Below are 16159 nucleotides of genomic sequence, written 5' to 3'. Positions count from 1 at the left end.
TACATTAAATAATGTAGGTACATATACATGTATGTATATGTGATTTAGTCTGATTCCTAAAATCACAGCTCTGAATCATGCATTTGGTGATAGGACAGTCTCTTCTTTCAAGCTTTAGAGAATTTTAGAAGATAGAGAAAAGCTGCTGTGGGCAATATCATGGGCAATGTCATCTGCTGAGACACATGATTAGACATCTGACAGGCTTGAACTAGAATAGTACCACCAGGCAACCAAACCTATTAACCTTTTTCCAGCAGCTGGCTAAATCTAAAAAGCTCAGCAGTATCAATTTATAAGTTTGTACAATCCTCAATGAAATGGAAGTAGAGTGATTCAAAAGGAAAATCGTGTGCTGATCTACAATAGAATATTAATAGCCAAGCTTGGGAAAAAATTTTGCAGAAATGCCAACATGAAGCTCCTGAACTAAGAATTTGAAGATAATTAGACAAAAATACTATTTACATATTGTCAGACATCCTCTCAGATTATGTGAGTGTGTATAGATGGTGGTAGTACGACAAAGGAAGAAGAGATTTAACCAGATGTTTCAGGAATGGAAACACAAAATAGCTAAGAAACTAAGCCAGTGTCACTATATATAAAAAATATGGAGTTAAGAAGTTCTAGACCATTAGATTTAATGACATAGGAGTAAGCACTTTTAAAATGATTTCCATACTCCAGTGACATGACCATACTTGAGGAAAAGGGTGACTCATGTGTTAAAGGACAAAACCTGGTCCAAACTTTTAATATTACCCTTGTGCCACACCTCACACATAAAGGGAAATACCAGTGAAATGAATGAAAAATCATACGTACTCAAAATTGTAGGGTGGTTTAATACTAAGCTTTTTTTTTTTTTCCTGCACACAATTAACTGCTGAAAAGAGACAAATCTATAAATGGTTTTGCTTTCCTTCCTTGTCCAACTTTTCCTTTTCCTTTTCCTTCTTCATTAGTTTCATATCCCTCTGAAAATGAACAGTAAAGTTGAATAAATCCAGCAAAAAGAAAACAATAGCCTTACTCAAAATGCCAGTCAAACTACTCATGCTTCTGGTATTTTTGGACAGATTTTTATTTGTCTTTTTCATTTTATTTATTTTTTTTTTATATGACAGGTGATTATCAGCTCTGATTATCATCTGTATTCTTTGCTGTTAGCAGCTGTCAGGCTTCTTATTCTCAGTATGGATGACCTCAAATATATGGAAAAGACCTATGAAATCAGGTTTTGAAGTCTGAAGAGCAAGAGATCTGCATGTGGAACTCACATCTGCAGATACCTGAATAGAGAAATTGATATTTTTCAGAATGTGAGCATGCTGACAGCCAAAGCTGAGCAGACAGTATGTTTACCACTGAGTGAGGACTTTCTATCTTTCCACCCCACTGCCAGGACACCAGCCTAATATTTATTTTTATTTTTTTTACTCTTGAGCAGCCATAAGTACTGCAGCAAAATACAGAGTTTATTCAACTCTGCAATCTGCAGCATCTAGAAACACTGTAAGGAGTCTATCTGAGCCTTAGTTCCTTCAGAGTGAAAAACCTGGGGAAAAGATTCAGGACAAAATGGCTAGGGGAAAATGAATTCCCTTCCAGCCGTCTTACTGTTCACAGGAAAATAATGAGATGTACTGCTGCTGTTGTAGCAAGCCTGTTACATGTTAACAGATACGGAGTCACTAGAAGTGCAGTTTGTTCAGCCTGGAAAGAGAAGGCTTTGGGGACACTGCAGACTGCCAGTAAACTGTAGGTAAAGGGGACCTAAAAGATTGCTTGAGAGGGGTTTTTCAAGAGGACATGAAGTGATAGCACAAGGAACGGCCGTGAGCTGAAGGTGACTAGGTTTGCATTAGACATTAGGAAGAAATTCTTTCCTGTGAGAGTGGTGAGACTCTGGCACAGGCTGCCCAGAGAAGCTGTGGCTGCCCCATCCCTGAAAGTGTTTGAGGACTTGTTTGAAGGGCCTTGGAGCAGCCTGGTCTGCTGGAATGCATCCTTGCCCATGGCAGGGCAATTGGAACTAGATGGTCTTTAAAGTCCTTTCCAAACCATTCTGTGATTCTCGGGTTCTAAGCAGTGCAGAGACCATAGAGATGCTCTGCATTGTGCAGCTGGTGAAATCCCTACTCTGTCTTGCCATCAGTGTCCTTCAGCAGCACTGTGCACACCTAAGCCTCTGTTGGGTCCCTGCTCACTGTGACAGCAGTGCAGGTACACTGACGGGTTACCTGTGCAGAGATGCTCCGGCCAGCCCTGCCCCTCCAGCTCTTCAAGAACATCTGCTTTAAAGCAGCAGTGTGAAGCTGTCCTAGGTTACAAAATCTGTTATATTACATATTCATGAAACAGATCAGTACTTTTACACACAATAATAATAAGAAAACTAAGTATGAATTTAAGGTGTAAACATTATGTAATATATAAACATTAGATTTAGATTAGCAATATCTTGGCAACTGTACTGATGTTTATAGCTTTGGGTGAAAATGGACTATCACATTTTACCTTTCCTCTGTACTTTGAGTGTTGAATATTTATAATAGAGCTAGCAAGCAGCTTAGACTTACATGCTCGTATTTGCTCTAATAATTCCCAGAAGTGACCTCGTACAAGTGATGTATATGAGGTCCTACAGCAAATCAAAACCAATATCAGATGTCAGGTGTTTTCTGTCACTGTTCCCACGTCTAACCCAGTAGATCACTGTGACCTTAGACAAATCATTTAATCTCTGTTTCTGTTTCATGTTCACACATTAATGGACCTGAATGAAACTGCAGTGAAACAGAAAATAGTTTGCTATTATTCTGAAATATTCCTGCATTAAAAACATTTAACATAATGATGCTATAAAAGAACTGATGTAGGACTGCTGCAAAGCTGGAACACAGATTTTTGTGATCACATTGCCTGTAGTAGATGATACCTTGAGGGTGCTTCCTGTTTATGAGGTGATAACCATTTCCTAAGCCATATAACTTTCAGGTTTATTATGCAAGGACACAAATATTCCAGCGTTAACACCAAGAGCTCTTAAGGCATTACATAAAAAATTGGTTCTTCTTTTCATAATCAATCATACCCTTCTTGATGCCAGCATCACTACAACAGACACTGTGTCCCTATTGTTCAGAGAAGTTAAGCAACACGGACAGAAACAGACAGATTTTATTTTGCATTTGATCTAAGAGGCCCGTGGAACAAGATGCATACTGCTACAGCATGTACAGCATACAAGGTCTGCTAGCAGAAGAAAACCTGTGAATAAAGTCTTATATTATTGAATACAGGCACACTCTAATCCTGAAATAAAAGGATTTGATCCTTTAATAGTGTGAGGGATATTTGCAAAAAAACAACTTTTATGCAGTCTAAGTCGGTAGGACTGATTATAAATTTCCACTTCAAATTTGAGTATAATTTGATGTAACTTTGATGAATCAAAATTACATTTAATGTTTTAAAAAAAAATCTATTTGTCTGTGGAGACTATGATGATTTTGGTCTGGATAAAAAATGCCTTCCAGAGAGCAATCTATCTTTCCAAAGCATTCAGCTCTTTCCTGTGGCCAACTCTTTTTCTGTTGAGACCAGAAAGTATGGAAAACCTTCAGTATGACAGAAGGGAAAGAATTCCAAACAGAGGTGTTATAGAGAAACTCCCTTGCTTAGTTTTAAGAAAAGACAGTTTGTACACTTTCTGTCAAAAAAGTTAAAATTGAGATAACTTCAGAATTTCCAAGAAAATAAATGTTTTAATCATTCTTTGCCTCTATATATTTAGCTGCCTTCCAGCATGTAGTTTCAGTGCGCCTAGTTTTTATTTTTTAGAAAGTATTTTACTGTTCAGTTTCAGGTGGGAACGCTGAAACTAACATTCTGGACAATGCCAATATTGAGTACATCAGTACTGGACTCCAAACAAAGTACCTAAAAACATCAGAGAATATTTGTTATGGCTCCTGGTAGGAAATTCTGAAGGCTGAGGACTCACAAGGTGACATCATCCCATGTCCTCTGCTGTCTTTCTGCTCACAGAAAGGTCTAAACAGGAGACTCATGCTTTATTTGTAAAGCCATTGCATGTCAAATGCCATTCTTATTTTGGAGGCTGTGGTGTAGCTCTCCCTTAGACAAGCACAATATAAGATACAGAGCTCAGCTGCAGCCTGTCAGTTCATTTTAGTACTTAATGTCAAGAGCTTATACAGTGTTTTTCATGTCTAGTACCATGTATAATTATTCAGGCTTTCACTGTGCCTATTATACAGGAAAAAAAAAAAAAATTCTCCTTCACCATAGTACTGTAGATTCATGGAATGGTTTGGGTTGAAGAGGACCTTAAAGAACATTTAGTTACAAATCCTTGCCATGGGCTAGGACATGTTCCACTACACCAGATTGCTCAGAGCCCCAGTGAATTGATCTTGAACACTTCCAGGGATGGGGCATCAACAACTGTTCTGGGCAATATGTATACACTGCAGTATTTTAAGTTACATCTGTCCACAAAACATTTTTTCTCTTTCCTTCTTTCTTTGAGAACACAGGAGCTAATGTTAAATCTTCTCACCTTTTTAGGTTGAAGGACGCGAAAATTTAGTGTGGATATTTGTTCCCATGATAGGCTTCCTTCTCAGCATGCAGTAATGTGAAACCAAACACTCATTTGGTTATAAATCCACTCGGAGGATTTGCAGAAGTAATTCCCCCCAGCAAATGTATGGAAAGCTCAAGATGGCTGAAATTGAAACCTAAATTATTCTCTGTTAACATTAGTATTCCCCTAAGAAATACATCTGCCAGGTTAGCCTGTGTGTGTGTGGGGATCAGCACCAACAGTCACACTCAGCTGCACTGCATGCTCTGCTCCTTCGCTTCCTAAGCAGACTGTCAAGACACTTCAGAGTCAGAGACAGGCTCTGAATCTAAGGCAGACGGGCAGATTTCTATTCCAATTGTCAAAGCCAGTAAAGAAAAACAAAATGGAAAAAATATATGGAAAGAATGCATAAAAATATTTACATAGTGGAAAAGCACCATAGGATAGTTCGGGTTGGAGGGGACATTAAAGATCATCTAGTTCCACTCCCCTGACATGGGCAGGAATGACACCCATCTAGACCAAGTAGTCTGGGGTCCCATCCAACCTTGCCTCTAACATTTTCAGGGATATGCCATTACAACATGAACTTGTCCTGATAAAATATGAATTTATCCCTCTCACCGTCTGTTTTATGTTTAAGCTTTTTTGGCAAGCTTGAAAGAAAGGATAGTGTTCCAAATTTCCTTTATAGAACATCGATACTGTATCTACTAAAATGATTTAAAATAAGAAGGAAGGAGTTTAAATCCTGAAGGTTTCGTAATGTAAGACATCTGAGTTCTGTCTCAGCCAGCTCTGAGTACCATTACACTGAAAGGAACAGGGGAAAAATATTCTTTATTTCTAGAATCCAATCTGAGAATTTAGTAGCAGAGAAACCTAGATATTCATGTTATGCCAGACAAGACAGGTGCCTGTTCTTGTGAACTGGATTAATGAAGAAGACAGAGAGAAAGAAGAAGTCTTCACATAGAGATAAATAATTCCTGTGCTGACGTTCTAAATTATAATTGAACCTGGACAAGAGGATAAAGTAAAATAGAGTTTACATATCCACAGAAATAAGGTGGAATTATGTAATGAGTTGATGACTAATGCAGAAAGTTTTAAGGTGTGATTCATCTAATCATCATAGATGCATGTTTATAATAGGTCAGAAAAAATCCCCTAAAGAGCCCAGTTTTCTCCAGAAAATACAAACTAATGGGATTACCACAGATGTAATAATCTCCAGGAAATATAATGAAGATGGCTATTGGTATCTGCACTGCAAGATGATTTACAGTATTGGTTTACAGGTATTTGGGGAATTTTTTTCTTCACTTTCCAAAAATTTTATTAGATTCCTTAAGAACAATTTTATTCATAGACTCATGACATAAAATTCCTCAAACAGCTAAATAAAAATATATTTGGGTTTGTGAATGAAAAATTAGTATGAATTACTTCATAAATCTAAAGTAGATTAATTTAAAATAATAGAATACCTGTCTTAGTTATCAGAGGACTAGACCACCCAATATCATGAAAAATAAAGACAAAAATATACTTCCTAGCTACAATTGCAAAGACTCTAAAGACACATTAAGGAAATAAGAAAGAGTGTGCAGTTAGTTTCAGAACAGCCATGACTGAAGAAATGCAAAAGTATACAAAAGAATGTCACTTAGAGAAACTACATATAGGTGTTTTGTGGTTTAGGGTTTTTTTTTATTTTTTTTTTTTTTCCTTAGTAACAAAAAATAACACCCAAGGTCAAAATCAGGTGAACAGTAGCATCAGATAATACCCATATCCCCTAATACTTTTTGACTATTCTGGACATAGCATGGACCATTCCTATTTTCCTGTCCCTTTCCTTCCTCACACACTAGGAATCCAAATGAGACCTGGATATATCAAGAATATATTCACCCGGTGTATTCACCCAGGCAGCTGCAGGAAGGTGATTATAAATCAAAACATCTTCTGGCAAGTCAGAACACACTTTGGCAAAAGAAATAAGGAAGTTCTAATGCTGCAAAAGAAGGCAGATGTGTTCATTGCTGTGACACCAGAGAAATCAACTGTCTATAGATATTGTTATATCACACAGCAGTCAAAGAGGCTCAGTGGCTGGATTAACCTTGACCCAGATTAGTCTGGGTTAATGTCAACTGCAGCAAGGTCTTAGGCTTCAGATTCTCTTTGAAATACCACTACTGCTCTTGTGGTGTTACAAGAGAATATTGGTGTGAAGTATTTCTGAGGAAATGCCAGCTGAAGGTCCCCTGATAGTTCTCAGAGGGCTCACAACCCCTTCTGACTTGCACACAGGCAGCAAGACTATGATTAGCAGCTGCTCCTTTTCCCCAGAGTGCCCCTCTGGATCAGCAGAATAAGACCCCTTCTCACAGCTGGTGTCTACAAAACTGAGCATAGACCTGGGATTTATCTGCCAATTCTTTCCCTCACCTCCATACAAGTCAGAGTCACAGTAAGCACAAAGGCAAAGCTCTGAGTCTGCGTCTTGTGGTGTTTCAGTTGAGATTTTTCTACCCAAGGGCCAATTGTGTCAGCAGGGGCATTATATTGGGACAGTGCCTTTATTGGAAGCAGCAGCCTTGCCCCTGATAAGCTTGAAGCATGTAGAAAGGTGCTCTTGTAGGGTGATGCAGATGTATTGGTACTTCAAGGCCTGAATGCTAATTCTTCATACCTGCTGTGCAGATCTACAAGATGAAGAGGTGCCAGCGGTGTTCTGTACAGCTGGGGAAGAGATGCAGAGGTTTTAGGGTGCCTGAAAGTGATCAAATGGAGGACACGGAGGAAATGTCTCTTTCTTTCCACTTTGTACATGGAGCTAAAGGTGACCACATCACAGAAATCTAAAATTTTACTGCATTTATTCCACATCAGCAGTTTTTGAAAGCAGAGCTCCAGATTTTCTTTTGCCTACATGAACTGAAAATATAAACCTGGCACTACAACTTAGATTACTTTATTTTCTTTCTAGTGGCTTTCATTTTCTGTAATGCAAATTCAAATGAATTTATGTCATAAGATCTTTAGAGTAAATATATCTGCAGAAAGTAATTATTCATTGTTAATACAACACATATATGATCACTCTTTTGCTTAAATTAGATTTTAAATTATTTGCTAACAGACCGATTGCACAATATTTCTGGCTAATGGCCTTAAACAACACAGGTTTCTGCTTCAAGGGACAAAATTACAGGCAGTTAAAGTTAAGACAGCAGAGAAGATGGATATCTTCCTCCAAAATAGGGCCAAAGGTAAACCTATAAGCACTAGTTAATGTACTACTGATTAATATTAGGACTTGTTTTGAATTTATGCCGAAACCATGTGTATTGGATTAGTGCAGCAAGGTTTTGGTAGGAGGGGGACTAAAAAGGGTGGCTGGTGTGAGAAGCTGCCAGAAACTTCCTCTGTGTTTAATGTAGCCAGTGCCAGATGACCCCAAGACAGACCCAAAGCTGGGCCCAGCAGTGACTGGTAGTGCCCCAGGGGTAAAATATTGAAGTCAAACATTAGAAGCGCTCAATGAAAAGAACCAGGGACAGGTCACTCAGGGCAAAGAGTCTGATCAAGTGTGCATGGGTGGGGTTAGGAAAATATGGTGAGGGATTTTCAGGGAAACAGGCAGGGCCTTGTAGGGATTTCTGGAACAAAGGAAAAAAGAATGAAATACGTGCCCACTGCTGAATAAGGCACGGGGCCTAGTGGCCCCCTATTGCTGAGGGCCAATGTCATTACAGGGGCACTCTGGACTGTCTTTGTAGAGGTACCAATCAGAACTTCCTGAGGATGGAACAAAGCAAATAAATCTGGGCACTAGTTTCAAAACAGAAGTACTTTCTGATGTTGAATCCTAATCCACAATAGCAGGCACCTGTGAATCTGCAAAATGCTGAGTAGGCATTTCAAACATTTTGAGTATATTTTTTGACATGATTCAGTAAATTTTGTTGAGATATTCTTAGACACTTCTGAAGCTTTGCTTAGAAAGGGAACAAATGACCCAGGGAAGTTCCCACACTGATTGTCATCAAGCTGCTTTCCCAATGTGGTTCAAAGACAGAAAAAGCAGGAGAACCTATCATGTGACATACACTAAACAAACTACACTTTTTTGTACCTGGAAGCTACCAAAATGATTGCAGTCACCAGGTATTTTCACAGTTCAGAAGCTGCAAAAGTCTGGAACCGCTTACATTTATTGAGAAAACTAGTCATCTTTATAAGATTGCTCCCATAAATAATGTAAATAAATTGGTGGGTTTTCACAGCTTTTGAAAGGGAATAATAAAATCATAAATATTTGCCTTAAGAAATTGTATTTTTGTATTTATATTAGTATATTTGTTGTCCCACTCTTCTTTTCCCCTAGAAACCAATTTTTTTCAGTTAATCACAAAATATATTCCCAGAAGCAGTGCTAAAGGCTGATTCCTTCATTATATGTGTTCAAACTCACTTGAAAAAAAAAAACATTTCTAGTGATTTTTCTTCTTATTTTTGAGTTTGTCTAACATAATATGGTGCATGACACTAAAGCAGCAATTTAAATTTCAACTACAATTCAGAAAATATGTTCAACATATTTTAGCAACTAAGAACCTAATCTGGACCTGATCATTGGAATCTAATGGAATGAATAATATTTAGCATGTCTGGTTTTCTTCTAACAGAAGTAGGCATTGCAATATAAGGAACAAAAATTTACCTGGTACAAGGCTCATTTATTATCTAAGTGGTATAAACATTTTTCTTCTCTCACCTTCTGCCTTTGATTTAAAAGGAAACAGAAGTGAATGAATGAGGCAAAGAAAATGCAGTGTGTATCAGTTTACATTCTGATGTGTGTACTTAGTGAATTGCTCAGAGAATAACCCTGTTTATTTATATAAGAATACTTAGAGAATAAGAAAACATCATGACAAGGATGGAAGAGGGTGTCTTACAATGGCCAAACAAGAAATACCAGGATATATTTTTTTCTGCATAAAGTCATCTCTTAAGCTTCCTTTATGAAGCACCTGTCAATACCCATTCTCTGCCATGCAGTTCACTTGGAATTATTTTTTGAATACAGGTTATTCTGTTACCACTAACTATTTCATCTTCTGTACTGAAAATATGTTCTTTTCACACAATTGAACCTCATTGTTACCAAGGCTTACTGCATAGTCCTACATAACAAAAGGTTATTTCAGTTAATGGTAGCCAAGTCTGCTCCTCTGACTGAAGAACCCTTGATTCCTATTTATTTAGAGTGTCAGATATTTGCAGCTGGACATTTAGAAATACAAGCCATCCTTAACTCAATAATTGTGTTAGGATCACAAAACAGTGTTTTGAAAGTGCATCGAAAGAATGATAAATTCTCTGTTCAGCTGATTGGGTTGCATACAACAAGTCACTCAAAGTAATAAAGTTTGGGATGAAAACATGTTGCAACACTAAAAAAGTTCTGTCTTCCACCAAGCTGGCAATTTCAGCTCATGTCCTAAAATCTCAAGAGTAGCAAAATCAATTTCAAGATGTTGATTCTGCATATCTGCCATTGTAATCATCTACTGATCGATCTTTTCTCTCCCTTACAGCTTTCCTGGGCTTTCATTTCCGAAATCAAGTATTTTTTTTTTGAGGCTATTTAACTCACAGTTCTATTTATTTGGAAAATATTTTCTTTCCCAATTTCTGTAAGATGATGTTTGTTTCAGAATGCACTGTCTCAGTAGAAACGTTTCTTGTTGGTTATTTGATAGATTGCTCTGTGATGACACTAAGGAGAGCTGTGGGGATGGGTACGGCTGACAGCTTACGCAAATACAAATAAAATACCATGCAGTGTAATATAGGTTATTAGACAAAGCAATTTAGAAATTCTGAAATTAGTAGCAATAAAGAACACTTGGACAGACTAGATATAGTCCAAACAACAATTTTTTTTCCAGCAGACCTCACCACTCACACTAATATATTACACCAGAGCCTTTGAGTCTTGTGTGGTGTTGGCTGGGATAGAGCTCATTTTCTTTATCTGGTGTGGGGATTTGCTTTGGATTTGTGTTGAAAACAGCGTTGATAACACAGGCATGTTCATGTGAGGAGTGTCAAGGCCCTTGCTGCTCCTCACCCATCCCTCCAGCAAGAGTGCTGCAGGTGCACAAGTAGTTGGGAAAGGGCACAGCTGGGACGGCTGACCCTGGCTGACCCAAGGAATATTTCAGATCATATGGCATCATGAAAAGCATATAAAGTTAGGAAGGAGGAGGGGAGACGTACAGACTCTTTACAGATCACTGTTACATGTGATGGAAACCTGCTTTTGTGGGGAAGGCTGAATACCTGCTTGCTGTTGGAAATTAGGGAATTAATCCCTTGTTTTGCTCTGCTTGTGTATGACTCTATCTCAACCCGTGAGTTTTCTCACTTTTACTTTGCCGATTCTCTCCTTTTTCCCTATTGCAGGGAGTGAGCAAGAAACTCTGTGGGACTGGGCTGCCACCTGGGCTTAAATTACAACAATCTCCATTAAAATTGCTTGTAATTTTAAATTTAACCTGAATTTTATATTTGAAACATTTTCTTATTTCAGTACTATTTCTTACTAAATTCTTTCATCACTTAGATCAGCAGTGGTCATGCCTATATTAATAGCAGTTGGGGATGAAAGTTTTGAAATGTGTCTGAGGAAAAAAAATGAAAGGATTTTATAAAACTGAAAACCACTTTAAAATTTCATGAAGAAAACTATGAATCAGAACAGGTATCTTTAATTTAATCACAGGCATTAAAAGATAATCAGATAGAAAGTCCAGCCTGATTTTTAACTGGGCAGCTGCAGGTTTTTCTATGGAAAAGGCTAGATCATACTTTTGGTTCATAACAATAGACCTGGTTGTGTGGTTAAGATTTCAAATTGTCTTTTCTCTTCTGATGTCAATGGAAGCCTTGGGGAATAAAAAGATAATAAGAAAAGGTAAAATAAGGCATTTTGCTGGTTTTCAATTGGAGAACTGCTTTCAGTGCTAGGAAAGACCTTTATGGTTCTTCAGCCAGGTTGCTTGAAGAACACAGGTTATAAAATTTAATACACTAAATGGAGACTAGTGATTATACAGCGCTTTCTGTTGTTATCTGCTTTTATTCATCACTCTTTTAATGTCTTCCCTAATTTTCTCTTTCCTTCCTTCTGCTACCCCTATAATTTCTCATTCCATCTACTTATTTCAGTACTTCAGACAGACACTACACTAAACAAAAATGATCAGCATTTCAGTAATAAATGATAACATTTGAGTGAAAGTGCCAAACAGAATTAGCACACAAATGACAATGCAGGGTCAAGGAGAAGCATAGGTAGTGGGGGAATAGCTCCTGGCTGCTGGTAGACTAAGAATGACAGCATTGAGGTGACTACATTAATTTTCCTTAAATTCATCAAGATTGGAATGTTTTCAATTTATTGGTTTTTAAAATTTATTTACTTTATTTTAATGTGATGAAAACTGTATATGTTATTTGGGCCACTGGAAAAGACCATTTATCTTTAATGCCTGACCTTTCTGTTTTGCAGTGTTGAATTAGAACAAGTGTATCTCATGTTCAGCTCATTTGAATCTCTGTGACAGTATTGATTAAGTTATGCACATCAAAATTTGCCAATAATCAGATGTATTCTTCCTAAGGCATCATAGCTTCATCCAGTGATATCAATATCCCCAAACACTAATACATTCCTCAGCAAATAACCTACTGCTGGAGACACAATAAATTTTTGACCAAATATGCTTATATGAAACAAGATAGACTGTTTTTTTTTTCTTTTTCCTGATCATTTTTTGGCAATTATATGTCCTATTACATTTAAATATATCTTATTAATGACAAGAGAGTGGTGATCTCATCCTCTTGCTTGTACTAGTGTGTCTGGGTCTTATAAGAGAAGTGTAATATTCCTCTAAGAAAGGAGAAAGGTTGGTACAAAAAAGGTATGGATAGACAAATAAATCAATAGAAATTTTGACAAAAAAATAAAAATATCCCAAACCCCAAAAACAATTAAAAAGTACATTCTTCCCCAAAAAAGTCCCAAACCAAAAAGACATATTTTACCTCGTCTTCACCTTCCCAAACTACTGACAAATATCACCCGGTTACATCAGTTCTGCCTTTCTTAGCCAGGAAAAATGGTTATAGCAAGATAGGGGTGATTAGATGCTTAAAAACTTCAAATTCAAATCACAGCTTGGAAGATGGTTTTGTTTTGCAAACTCTGTTTGGTGTTAATATCCAAGATGTCTTGTCTTCCTTTCAATGACTGTTATAGGAAAAAAAATAGAGTAAAGAGAAACACCCAAACCCACAAATCTCATGCAGACTACAAGTGCAGTAAGAAGTCTGCAATCTTCTGATACCAAAGCAAAGAACATAATTGTGAGAAATGACTGTAATGAGGGTGTGCACACAGCACACTCTGTACAAAAGATACAAGCACAAATGGCTAAATAACAGGATTCGTACAAACAACCTGGAAATGGCTCCCTGTGTACTTGAGATGATCCCATGTGAGGAGAATAAAAGCCATCGAGACGGGAAAGAAATAGCAAAGACAAATAAGAACAAAATGAGATTTTTTTCCTTTTAATTGGATAAGTGTGTCTCAGGAAATACAGATACATTCTCCAGGGGTAGGGAAAAATAAAAAAAGTAAAGATTAAAAAAAATAAAACACTCTGGCAGAAGAAATACAATGGTTACAAATCTTTATGATCCTTAAAAGAGCCACCATTACCTGCAATATTTGCCTGTCCTGTCCTTAGAACTAGAATACTATTTAAACTTAAGTAATTTAGTGTTTGCTTTCAGAACAGGGGGAACTGTGGAAATAGTTTCAATAGTATATATAGATATCCAGAACCTAGAAATACTGATGTGGGGGAAAAAAATAAGAAACCCCTGATTTTTCTGTAAAAAACAAGTTTCCTGTTGGAATCTTCATTCTCAGTCTATTTAAAGATGTCTGGAGCTTTTAAGTGTTAAGGAATCTATTTGTAAGTTTTTCATTGGTTTGTGCTTTTTGTGCTGCTTTGTGTGATTGTATCTGAATAACTCATTCAAAAGCCAATTTATCTACATGTCTTCTCTCTTTACTTTCACAGTGTGTCAAAGGATACTTCTTTTTAGTTATTTTCAATGTTTTATTGATAACATCCCAAACGCAGAATTAACTGGAAATAGAAATAATAGAAAACTGTGATGAAAACTTTGATATTGGATGAAAAAGATACTTAAAATCTGCAAAATCACTAGGGTGGCAGTGAATCCAAGCACTTTTTACTAACTATGTCAGCAGAAAACCATAATGTTTCTGTACTAGCAACAGAGACATAAATCATCATATGCTTGCTCTAGTTAGACAATATTAGGCCTACAAACGTGGCACGGATTTGCTGGATGATTTAGGATATAGCTTGACCCTGAAAAACCACTTATAGTCTGAACACCAGGTGTCATCTGGGTGCTTATCTGTGCTGGCAAATTTACTCTGAAACACCTATGGGTTTACAGGTCTGTGTCAACATAACCTCAGTGTCTGCTGTAAATATGTTCATTACCTCCAAAATCAAGCAAACCAAACTATTTTTATGTTTCTGACTTGTTTCAGCCTGTTTGGAAAATGACTGTGAAAAATCAAACAGTTTAACTGTTCAATTGTTAGATGCTTCCCTGACATGATTGCCCTCCTTCTAAAGAGTTTCCAGACAGCTCAGGAACTAGAATCGGCCAGGGACCATTCCCAGGAGGTAGTCTGCAAGCAGTTTTGGAATACAAAGGCACAATTAATATGCAAGTACAGATGTAATTTATTTGATCCTGGTCAAGTCCCTTGTTCCTTCCATTTTCCATCCTGCAAAATGGAATAACAGAATTCTTCCAGCTCTCCAAAATATACAGATGCATCCCTGCGCAGCTGGCTGATACATAGCTGTGAGGGTTGAAATGGGAAAATAAGTGTGATTTGTATCAGTTAAGCATATGGGTTTTCAAATTAACTGCCTGAAAATGCACATTTGAATGCAGGGAAGAGCTAAGCACTTCTGAAGTTTGCATCCTATTTCATGTTTGCCAGTCTTCTAACATCAACAGAGACACAGTGGCAGCAACATTTCTCTCTGTATCAGCTACTTCCACTGGCAGAGCTGTGAATCAAGAGCTGGAGAAGTCTGTGGATGTTTTGGAAGGCTCAGAGGAATCCCAAGCTCAGCTATGAATGATGGAGAACTATTGTACAAGTTACTTAGCATGCTGCTGGCTTCTTTGAGGTCTGGGAATAATATTTTCCTAATGAGATTAAAAAGGACAGGTTGTTTATGAAATAAGCTTGTCCCACATGACAGGTTCTCAACCAGCAGGGCTAAAGAGAAACAGCCTGGGCTGAATCTAGACAAAATAATCCCCCCAAAATGTGTTTCCTTAAGGTCCCTTGCACAGCTGCCCAACACTCTCCTTACATATGCCACAGGAAAACCCAGAAAAAAGAGCTAACCCAGAGATACTTCTGGGTAGCCCCAACACATGTAATGCAACACATCATAAAGGTATAAGCTTGAATACTTCTGGATATCTCTAGATTGCCATAAATTGTCAATAATTGAAATACCTATTTAAATAAATATACAAGTTCCCTTGCACACTCCATCTTAGCCATTGCCCATCTGGATGCAAGCTTTTAGAAGAGTGGCTGATGGTCACTTTGATGCCCAATCCTGACTCCAGGACTCTCCTGATCATTTTTGATATTACCTTAATGGCTAGTGGCTAATAAAAGCACACTATCTATCACCTCTTAACACACTGAGCAAGAGGCAGTGTGTGATGGTGTTGGCAGCCTTTTTCAAATCTATATTGTACAAGTTACTCACGCTTCTGGGTTATTACAAGCTCCCTGTTGCCATCAACAACGGTAATTGCAAGATATTTCTGTAACGTCCATTGAATTGGTACATTTCAATAATGCCCCAGAAAGAAGGCTACTCCAGCTACTGTATATATTTCTGTGGTTTATGAGTCAACTTTATGATTTTAATTTTGGAACTGTTATTAAAGAGACAGATTGCATTTAATAACAATTTTAGTATTGCCTGATGCTCTAACCAGCAAGCAATAAAGCAAGCTAAAATTAAAACAGGAATCCACTGCTAGGAGGAAAACACATACAGAAGGATTGTAGTGGATTGTTGTTCTAACCTTCATAAAATATCAGCAGACACAGGATTTCTGTCACTGTGGGGCTTATTCCCATGGTTGCAAAACCAAGCTGTATGTACTGGGAATCATTTTTCCAATTAAAAAAAAAACCCTTTCCATGGCTCTTATGCTTAGGTTTATCCTGAGCACTAGCTGCACGAATTTTGTACACTCAAGTCCATTCATGCCCAAAGTGTCTGTTATTTTTACATGTGGGTTTTGCTCATTCTTCAGCACAAATGCAGAATTTATAATAACATAGTCAATTTC

The 16159-nt window shown here is 37.4% G+C and overlaps 1 protein-coding gene across 1 annotated transcript in view; it reads right to left on the bottom strand.

The window, feature by feature from the left end:
• Nucleotides 1–16159, bottom strand: part of TENM4 (teneurin transmembrane protein 4) — a 1355518-nt gene that overhangs the window by 967367 nt on the left and 371992 nt on the right. The window lies entirely within an intron of this gene.

This window comes from Cyanistes caeruleus, chromosome 3 (assembly GCF_971803275.1).
Source record: "Cyanistes caeruleus chromosome 3, bCyaCae1.hap1.1, whole genome shotgun sequence".
Taxonomy (NCBI): Eukaryota; Metazoa; Chordata; class Aves; order Passeriformes; family Paridae; genus Cyanistes; species Cyanistes caeruleus.
Note: the sequence above shows the minus strand (reverse complement) of the source record. Positions and strands in the feature narration are given on the sequence as shown.